General features: G+C 40.8%; 1 protein-coding gene and 1 long non-coding RNA gene across 2 annotated transcripts in view; one reads left to right on the top strand and one right to left on the bottom strand.

Annotated features, from left to right (window-relative positions):
- The window catches only part of rpl15 (ribosomal protein L15), a 993,591-nt gene that overhangs the window by 520,053 nt on the left and 463,143 nt on the right, over window positions 1-10,395 (top strand). The window lies entirely within an intron of this gene.
- Window positions 4,127-6,054, bottom strand: LOC126383923 (uncharacterized). Its single transcript, XR_007569196.1, has 4 exons — window positions 5,877-6,054; window positions 5,284-5,435; window positions 4,882-4,964; window positions 4,127-4,762 (listed from the first exon to the last, which is right to left on the bottom strand). It is a non-coding gene; the product is annotated as an uncharacterized LOC126383923 (long non-coding RNA).

The following is a 10,395-nucleotide window of genomic DNA, read 5'->3' as shown; positions in this document are numbered from 1 at the left end:
ACACAGAGCTTATTTTCTGACATAATCCAAAACGCAATGCAAAAATCACATTCACTTTCTCTTCCGGGAACCAGCACGATGCTAAACTTCCGGGTTTTGACGTCAGCCCTGGCACACTCTATTGTCTTCACAATTTATTGTTTCTTATCTGGGAAATTAAAGTAAACAAAAGATTCGGCTCCACTGAGGGAAATGGTTTCAGCTTACAGAAATAGACAGGAGGTCTGTGGAGCTACGATGTGTAGCAACATTTCTGGGGAGGTGTGTATCAGGCTACGGCGTCGATTCAAAGCAGAAGTGTAAATTCCGCTTTGGGGGTTAATGTAACATTTTTCAACTATTGGACGGGTAGCCATGAAATTTTGAACTTATTTTGTCCCCTCAGCATGAATTTTTAATAATTTTTGTCAGCCTCTGACTTTTCATCTTATGCCAATTTTAATTTGTCTATTACTTTGGTTTGTGTCCAAATACCTTCAAAACTACGGGCCTCAGCTGTAGCTCACTTTGTGTTTAGTGCTACTTAGAAGATGCTATCATGCTAACATGCTAAAAAAAAACATAGTGAACTTATCATTGTCATGCTACTGAGTTCATAGTGAACTGAATTGAGGTAGAACAGTGTACATCAACAGCACATTCAAAAATCAGACAGATTGAGAATGCATACTGACATCTTCGAATTAGTATGTAGTATTGATCTGGGACACAGACGTAAATGAGACTCATTCAAGGGCAGCCAACCGTGGCTACTGTCATCTTGTATTCCCCCTAAGGACAAATACATGGTTTGACTTGCTTTAAAAACGATTCTATAAAAGCTCCTAAAGTCAAGAACCACTTCAATGACTGCAGATAGATTTTCAAGCCACACAACAAAAGATAACATGTTGATGTTAACATGTAAATGTACCAGTCCCAGCTGTTTTAAATAAACTATGGAAATGCAAATGAAATGGCCTCCTCCATCCTCAGTCCCTTCATTCAAAAGGTTCTCAACGAGTGTTTTCAACTCATGAGTATTATTTGAGTTGTTTTTTTCTTTTACGTAGTGTCAGCTGATATTCACCTAACATCAGCTCGTACTCTGATATTTACAGATGCAGATATTCGCTAAGACTGACAGATGTTGCAGAAAGTATACAATCAAACTGGCAAAAATAAATGTTGGCATTGTACATTTCTGCAAACTCTGAAACTTTACAAACTTGTGGTAGGGTTTAGGCACAAAAACTACTTGGTTATGGTTAGGAGAAGATCATGTTTCGGCTTCTAATACCGGGTTTTGGTGGCAGAATCCCCACTGGAAACACGTCTTGGTACATAACAACTGCTTTTCACAGCACTATCCCAGCTGGTAACGTAGCGATGTCTCGGTAAAAATAACCTGTTTTCTTGGCACTATCTCAGAAGGAAACATAGCATCGTGTTGCTAAAAAACACCCATGTTTGGTGGTTAGAAAGCTGCTGAAAACACAGGAAAGACTTGATGAAAAACAACCGGTTTTGCAGTATTTTTGTCTGGAACAGCTGTCTGCAGCTTGGCAGGTGTCTCACCTAAGGGTCTTGCCATCAACCATCCCCTCCACCTCCTGACGACACCCTCAGCTTATACTTTTTAAATGCTGGTATGATAGGTAAAGGAGAGAAACATCCAATGCCAACATTTCTGCTCCTCATCTAGACTGAAAGATTTTTTTTACTATAGTCAACAAGTGAGCATGATCCTCTCTCCGGTAACATTCATCTTCATTCATGCAGTTCCACACATTCACACTTCAGAGCTGTCCTGTATAACCACAGATTTCTGCTGGAGCGGCATGAGGCTAAGTGCCTTGCTTAAGGCCATGTCAAGAGTGTTACTCACTCTTTTGCCCACACACCTTTTCCCAAAGTGTGTATCCAACCTTGAATCACCTGCTCACACAGACCGCTTCACTACTTCCCAGGCAACACAGCATTAACTTTGCACCATGCATTTCTCCATTGATAATGTCTGTATTTGAAAGATGTACGCTTGTTTTTGCTGTCTTAAATAAAAGCCTACCTTACATTTATTTAGCAGAGTTTGAAAACTAAATCAGCTCTACCCTAAAAAACTTATTAGTGAGCAAATGTTTGAAGAGGACACAGTGTATCATATGTAGCTTCACATTGTCCAGGGACTTCCTTTAAAAGTAACCACCAGGCAGCTTGTTATTCACCTTATCATGACTCTTCTTCTCCACAACAGTTCAACAGCACGTCACAGGCCTCGGGGGCCGGTTGTTATCCTGCCAGGCCAAACACAAGTTTCCTAACATGACCGAAGTGAAGAGAGAGCAAACAAAATAACAGGGCGGAGAAACAGCATTCCAAGAGTGCTAAGAATAGCAAACTGGACCCTGTGCTCCCGGCACTAAGTTCACAACTAGTCTTGGGCAACAAGCAGAGTGAGTCTGAGCACGTTGCCAAAACTTTGCCAGGTCGATGTGTGTGCTGAGTTGAGGACTTTTGTAACTGAGGCTCCAGACCAGGTTCATTCAAAGGCACAAACAGCAGAGTCAGAGTCTGAGCTAGAGGCCGTAACTCCACAGTAACGGCTCATTATCCACCACAAATGAGTAATTATTAACCATTTTATCAAACATGAGAATAGTTTACAACATGTTGTAATTCACGGCTATTAGAGGTGAAAGATAAACTAAGATCTTCTGTACATCATAATTGATTAATCTTCCACACAGGAAGTGACTGTATTGAGTAAAGGTGCCTCTTGTGTTAGACTTGCTATCTGGAAAACTCAGCCCAGTTGCCACACGAAAATGTTGCCATTGTACATTTCTGCAAACCACAGTTAATTTACATTTTTACTTTTCATACGGATCGTATGAACGACTGTAAAGTGATGAAGTATATGAGTTGACTTTGTCATCAGGAAGTGGAGGGGATGGTGAATGGCGTGACACCTGCCAAGCTACAGGCCACTGTTTTGGACCAACAACAAAAGCTGTTGTGTTTTAGCGAGACATTGCTGCTTTTTCAGCAACTTTTAGCCTCCAACGTGGGTGTTTTGTAGCGACCCTTGACTTTTCCACCAGGGATAGCGCCACAAAAATTTGTTTGTTTATTTAGCACGTATTAAAAAAAAAAGTCAACATTACAATTACCATAAAAAAATTGACAATCAGTAATTCAATTACCATTAAAACAATTTACAGTCGGTGATATAAGAACTTCTTTTTAGGAATAAAAAGAACAATGGGGAACATGCAAGGAGGTCCAAAAAACCCTCAAGGGGCTTGACAAGAGGACTTCCCTAGATAAACATTAAATTAGACATTGTCATGTGCATAAAGGCATGATATCACACTCACACTCACACCCACACACACACACAGATACAGAGATCAGGTCGTTGTTACTGATATAGCAAGAAATGTTTCACAGGTTTTTTAAATGATTCATAAGAAAGTTTAACAAAGTGGGGAGGAAGAGAATTCCGTAACATGGACCCTCTGTGAGAGATCTTAAACTGGGATGAAATAGTTCGAGGATTTTTTTTTTTCTTTTTTAAATATTGACGGCTTCTTCATTTAGATTGTGTTTTTTTAAAGCCAAAAATTAGTTTTTCCTAACCATAACCAAGTGGTTTTTGTGTCTAAACCTAACCACACATACATCAGTGGTTCCCACACTTCCAAGGTTTGGCATTTCAAGTGAACACTGCCACACACAGCTTTAGAACTAGGATGCATTTACCAGCTTATGTTTCTTGTTTTGTGTGAATTATCCCAACATAACAGCTGTGGCTCAGGAGGTAGTCCACTAATAGGAATCTCTGGCTCCTGCAGTCCACATGTTGACGTATCCTTGGGCAAGATACTTAACTTTGAGTGCATGTGAATGTTTAACTGAGTAGCAGGTGGCACCTTGTACGGTAGCCTTGGTCACCAGTGTATGAGTGTGTGTGTGTGAGTGGGTAGTTGTGAAGTGTGGTTTAAAGCACTTTGAGAGATCAGAAGACTAGAAAGGCTCTATATAAATGCAAGTCTACCATTTATTTAGTAAATAGATAATAAGAACATGTACATGAGGATTTTGACTCATATTTTAGGGGGGCTTGTGGTTACAGTGTAGTGATTTCAAACCACAGGAGCTAAAGTGGTAAAGCTTATCCAAGGAGAAAAACTACACTAATACAGAGAAAACAATCTTAGCACAATGTCCATTTAATACCTGCTTTGGCGCTTTCAATCACACCAAATGATCTTCATCAACATTAAGGATTTGCCCAAGTATCAGCAGCTCTCATCAGCAGTGGAAAAAACACACATTTAAACAATTTCATGTACTTTAAATGACTATTTTCGACACATGCACTGCAGCAGTTTAAGTCAGTGCCTGTAAGATTCACCAGTACAGGTCTGAACCCAAATGCCTGACAAAGAGGCAATAGAGTTGCAGGGAAAGTCAACTTTACTAGATCAGTTCAGGCAGAGTCAAAACCAGGAAATCAGTCCAGCCAGCAAACAAATCAGACAAGGGGCAGGAAGGGAATCCAGAGTCCAAAGAACAGGCAGGCAGGGTCAAAAACAGGTGATCAGGCAAAAAAGGAAAGTAGCTTGGCAGAAACACAAGACAACCTGGCAGGAGCAGGGGAAAATGGACTGATATGTATTCTGAAGGACTGATGGGAGAATGAGCCTCAGGTGTGGAGATGGGCGGGGAAAACCAGGTGCAGGTAATGAGCAGACTGAATGGGCTGAGAGGGAGGCGTGATCTGAAATGACAGGAGAGTTAGTGATGAGACATGAAAACAAACTAAGAGTTGGGATCCCTGACAGTGCTGATGTCTTAGCAGCCACAGTGTGGTTTTATATTTCATTTTATTTAACTCACTTTTAAGCAGGTAAGTCCCGTTGAGAAGTATCTCTGGCCAAGACAGCAACATACAGAAAAGTTACAGCCAAGCAACAACACAACTAAAACATAACAGATAAGATGGTTAAGGTATGATCAACGTAAGAAAACTTCATTAAACAATAAAAGTTATTCTATAAATTTAAAGCCTCAGTGTGTAAAAATGGTGAGTAACAACTCAAACAGCTATTAAAATTATTTTATTTAACCATTCAGTGATTATCTCTAGTAGTTGTTCTTTATTGTGCCGCCAAAACCAAACAACAGTTTCATAATGTCACCCCAGTGTGTGATTTTAAGACGGCATATAGACGTTACGGAGGCAACAGAGGTGTGACGTATAACACAACAGCACTGGTGTCTAGCGTGACATATACTTACTCTGACCTCATCACATATCGACATTTGGTCACGGTCTTTCCACCTCCAGATACGACTTGTAAGGTACCCTGGGTGCGTTGGTTATTGACGTTCTGGGACACCGTGTCAAGTTCTGCCTGTTCCATGCATTGTCTTCTTTCAAAATACACTTCCTGTTTTCACAGGAAATTTACATACAGTCTCTTTCACAATAAAAGCACTACATCAGTACAACACAAATAGATGTTTTTTTTTGCCTTCAGCAACAAAAGCATGTGGTTTAGGGTTTGGCTTTATAATCTTACAGGACATTAACGCTGCTCTCCCGCAATATCGCTGTTTGTGGGACTCATCCACCACCCCACCCACCGGCCCTACACAGACTTTCGCCATCTTAACTTTTGGTCTTGTCCCGCTGCATTTCCCTCTGACACAGCCGAGTGCCGTTAAGCTATAACAACGACTGGCCATGTATCATGCTGACATTAAAGGACGGCTTTTTTCGTCAGCGTCTGATGCCGCAAGTCACTGCCCAAGTGTCGGATTTCGATGACTTCGGAGTTAGACAGGGTTGACAATAACAATAGCATAACGTGGCAATAGCAATCATTTACCATCTGTGTTGACTGTCTGGTTGATCTTGTCCTCTGCCTGGAGGGTAAGGCGCTGACGAATTGTTTTCCCAATTTCATGACATTTTCAGTTGTTGTTGTTCTTCTTTGAGTTAGCTGCTTGTTATGTCTCTCTGTGGTGTCGCAAAAATGTGTCTGTTGAATGTGGATGCAGGCAGTGTATCACCAGGTTAACAAGTATCCAGTAAGTGTTTCCAGGAACGTGTCTATTGTCACTCACCTCACGTCACCTGTGTCTGCCCCGTCCTCACCTTCCTTCTCTCTCTGAATCGTCTGGAGCAAATATGAGATTGTCTGTGACAGTGTGAGGTGGACAAAACAAGTAATGACAGACTCTAGTGTATTCTATCATAGTTTCCAAAATCACACTGCTCTCACTCACCTCCTTCAAGTCGCCTGTGTCTGCTCTTTCTCCAGCTTCCCTCTCTCCCTCTGTCCATTGAATCCACAGGAGTCAACATGACATTATTGGGTAAACTATTGAATTGTTCATATGTGTTCATATTTGAACAGCATTGGTCAACATCATTACATGACAGATAGATGTAGATGAATGTAGGCTGTTGCCTTCTGAGCCGCAAGGGGGATAATATTCCAATTTAAAAAAAAAATGGAATTTCTGTGATTAAAGTTGTGAATTTACGAGACAATACTCAGGTGTTTTCTGAGAATAAAGTGGCAGTTTTACAAGGAAAAAAGCACACAGTTATGATAAAAACTTCCATATTTTCTGGTTCATAAAGTCGTACATTTGCAAGAAAAGCTTGGAAATTCTCAGCAATTAAAGTCACACATTTATGATTTGCAGATATTTGCATATATTAGTACACAAGTAAAAAAAACAGAGTATTTTAATCAGTGTCAAGTCAGTGCAGAAATACATTTTATGTCTTATGTGGGGGTTGTGTATGTGCTCAAGATGTGCTACACTGGAAACAAGGAAAAACTCAAATATAAAAGGTGTCATCATAACTGACTTCTCTTGTATTTAGTGTATTTGATAGAAAGCTAAAATCTGTTTGTATATATATATAAATATATATACGAAAGAAACCATTTAAGAACCACTAATGTATACATTTCTGTTCATGAATAATAAATAACAATACTGCATCTACATAAATAAGTAGGACATAATTGAGGATACACACACAGACATGTATGTGGTATAAGATAATAAAGTTAGATGAGTGCATTCATTCTGTCATATGGCACTGATGTGTTTTGCAGATCCTTAAGAAGTAAAATACAAAAAACAAACCAACCAACCAAAAGCACACAAAACAAACTAAACAATAAACAATCCAAACATCATCTACAACAAATTTTACCATTTTCTTTTCCCAATCCCAAGCTAACCACCACGCTAATCTTTTCACTTGAATTGGTGAAAATGTCAGGTCATATTCATACAATTATCATATCATCTCATTTGTGGTGAAGGAACTAATCTCCATATATTAAAGTCCCGTTCAGACTGACACAGGGGCGAGGGTTAAACCTGCAGAGCGCTTAAATCAGTCTTTGCCCTTTTGTGTGAACTGAACCCAGCGGCGAGCGCAGCTCACATTGTGTCTCAGCCATTATCTGTCCATTATCTAATTATTTTTATTAGGGATGAGAATCTGAATTTAATGTTACTGACATTTAAACATGTAACCAACAAGAGAAGAAGATCAAGCGAGAGGCTGTGATAGACAGCAAAAGAGCAGAGAAGGCGGAAACTGTAATTGATATCTTTGTAATGTGAGTCTGTGCAATTCTGGTTTTGCAGAAACATTATGAAACCACAGTTGCAGACTCTGGTAACAGTGATGACAGGAGGTTAACCTGTGACAGTAGTGTCATATGATTGAGTCAGCTTAACTGACGCTCATTAGACCTGCGTCACACATTATATCTGTCTCCTATATGACAGCGTCATCTGCTCCACTCTGTGAGTCTGAGCTCATTTCACATTATCCGTGAGTCTCTGCAGGAAACATGTATTGGAGACCATGCAGCAGTGACTCATAGGGCATTACAATAACTCAGTATGAACAGACAGTCTTGATGGCTGTGTACAAACAGGCACATTGTGCCACTATTACTCATCACACTGTAAAAAATGTACATTGAAGCAAGTCATTCAGGCTGGATTTTGGCAGTGCAAAATCCGAATTCCTGTTTCCCTGTTGTTTTAAGGCGTGCTCACTGCAGCTTTTAAACCATGAAATTGCGAGGGTAATTAAGTAACTCCAATGCAATGGCAGTTAATAGCTGATTCGCCCCACAAGTAAATTTGACATATTTTTCAAACTTTGACCCACAAATGCCGTTGACCAAGTGACAGTGCTGACAGTTAAGCAGAGGAGAGTTGCAGAGTTAAGAATGGATGCTGTCGAAGCTTATTAGCTGTATCGCCAAGGATGGACAGTTGGGCCCACTGAAAATCTGGTGACTTGAGGTGAGTGAGAATAGACACGTTCTTGGAAACACTTACAGGATACTTGTTAACTTGGTAATTCACTGCCTACATCCACATTCGATAGTCCAAACAGCTTGGGGAATTGTTCAGATCCTCATGTCCTGTTTTCACAAACTCTTAAATCATCCATCAGACTTTCTGTCTGTCCAGCAGAGAGACACTGTCATGAAGCGCCTTACCCTCCAGGCAGAGGACAAGATCAACCAGACAGTCAACACAGATGGTAAATGATTGCTATTTCCACGTTATGCTATTGTAATTGTCAACCCTGTCTAACTCTGAAGTCATCGAAATCGGACGCTTGGGCAGTGACTTGCAGCATCAGACAGTTGGGGCCACTGAAAATCTTGGGGTGACACAGCAAAACCAAAAGCCAGCACTGAATTTCAGGAATCCTTGTATGCTGATGAAGCAATAGGTGAGTTGAAAACGATGCCAACATGAAGAGTTAAGGAATCACATACTGATTTACATTGGCAAAGCTGTTGATGGCACCAACTGAACCGTTCCCTACAGCCCCCATTTTTTTGCCACCGCTCTGTTGGGGTACCTAGCACACTGATCCGGTACTAAAGAATGGAGCTAGAAACACTGCAGTCCATTGATGCTGAGGAGAGTCACTAAGTCACCAAGCTTGAAGACATATTTCACACAAGGTGCACTGATAAATTATGCTGGAACACTTTATACAGATCTTTTTATATAAAGCTGCACAGTCACATTTGTCAATTCAATGTGTGGTGCAAAATGATCCGGGGCCATGCTACTTGTCTTTAAAAGCTCCATTTGGAATTCGTCAGCATTGCCATGACAATAAGGAAGTCATTATTCATTTCACACCTTGGCAGTCTGGCTGAGCCAGCGTCAGCATGGAAGAGCACCAAATTTAATAGTGGAAAGAAAGCAAGACAGTGATATGATTGGAATGTGGGCTAACGCTTGAAGTCAATACTTACTTTTAACCAGATACTTTTATTTATACATTGCAGGAGAAGCTTAGTGAAGGTACAAAAACAAATGTGACATATTTTATCCTTACTCTGAGCTGACAGCAAGGTCAAACAGACCTTGCTGTCAGCTCATATTGGTATCAGATATGGGTTGTGTCCTAGAATAGATTTGAATAGTCATCCAAAAGAATCAGACAGAAGCAGTGAAGGCCTGCAGTGTCGACGCAGCCACAGGCAGTCACCAGTGTTTTTTTCTCAATTCAAGTGAAAATGCAAATGCTAGTAGGGGTGTGATCATTCCCAATAAGTCTTCATACCAAAGGGACAAAACAGATTATTTTCCAGGATGATCCATATGACTGTTCCAGAAACGGCTTCAACCAGCTAGGTGCTGATGGTGTGGTTATGTTACAGCTAAAAGTTCTACGTTTAAGGTTGGGAAAATCCTACAACAAGGGGAAAATATGCAGAGAGTTCAGCAAGAACATTGGCATCTCATACTTCCTGCACGCTGTACCCAAACACATTATCACTCCGAAAGCGTCACATATCAGCATTTGGTTATGGACTTTCTACGTCCAGATACGGCATGCAAGGTACCCTGGGTGCATTGGTTGTTGATGTTCTGGGACGCCATGTCAAGTTATGCTGGTTACATGTATTGTCTCCTCTCGAAATACACTTCTGTTTTCACAGGAAATTCACTGTTTACATACAGTCTCAAAATAAACACAGTACATTGGTACAACTCGGTGAAATGTAATTTTTTTCCCTTCAACAACAAACTAACACAGTTGGGTTTAGGGAAACACAACAGGATTTGGCTTTACAATCTTTTCGTACACAAACACCACCCTCCCAGGTGAAAGTCGGGGGTTGTTGGACCCATCCACCAACCCTCCCGCCCACCCTACTCGGACTTTTGCCGCCTTAATTTTAGTTCTTGTCCCGCTGCATTCCCCTAAGGCCACTGGTCGCCATTAAACTATAATGGTGACCAGCCACGTATCGTGCTGACGTTACACAATGGCTTTTTTCGTCAGTGACTGATGCTGGAAGTCACTGTCCAAGAGCCGGATTTCGA

The sequence above is a fragment of the Epinephelus moara genome, chromosome 22, assembly GCF_006386435.1.
Source record: "Epinephelus moara isolate mb chromosome 22, YSFRI_EMoa_1.0, whole genome shotgun sequence".
Lineage (NCBI taxonomy): Eukaryota > Metazoa > Chordata > Actinopteri > Perciformes > Serranidae > Epinephelus > Epinephelus moara.
Note: the sequence above shows the minus strand (reverse complement) of the source record. Positions and strands in the feature narration are given on the sequence as shown.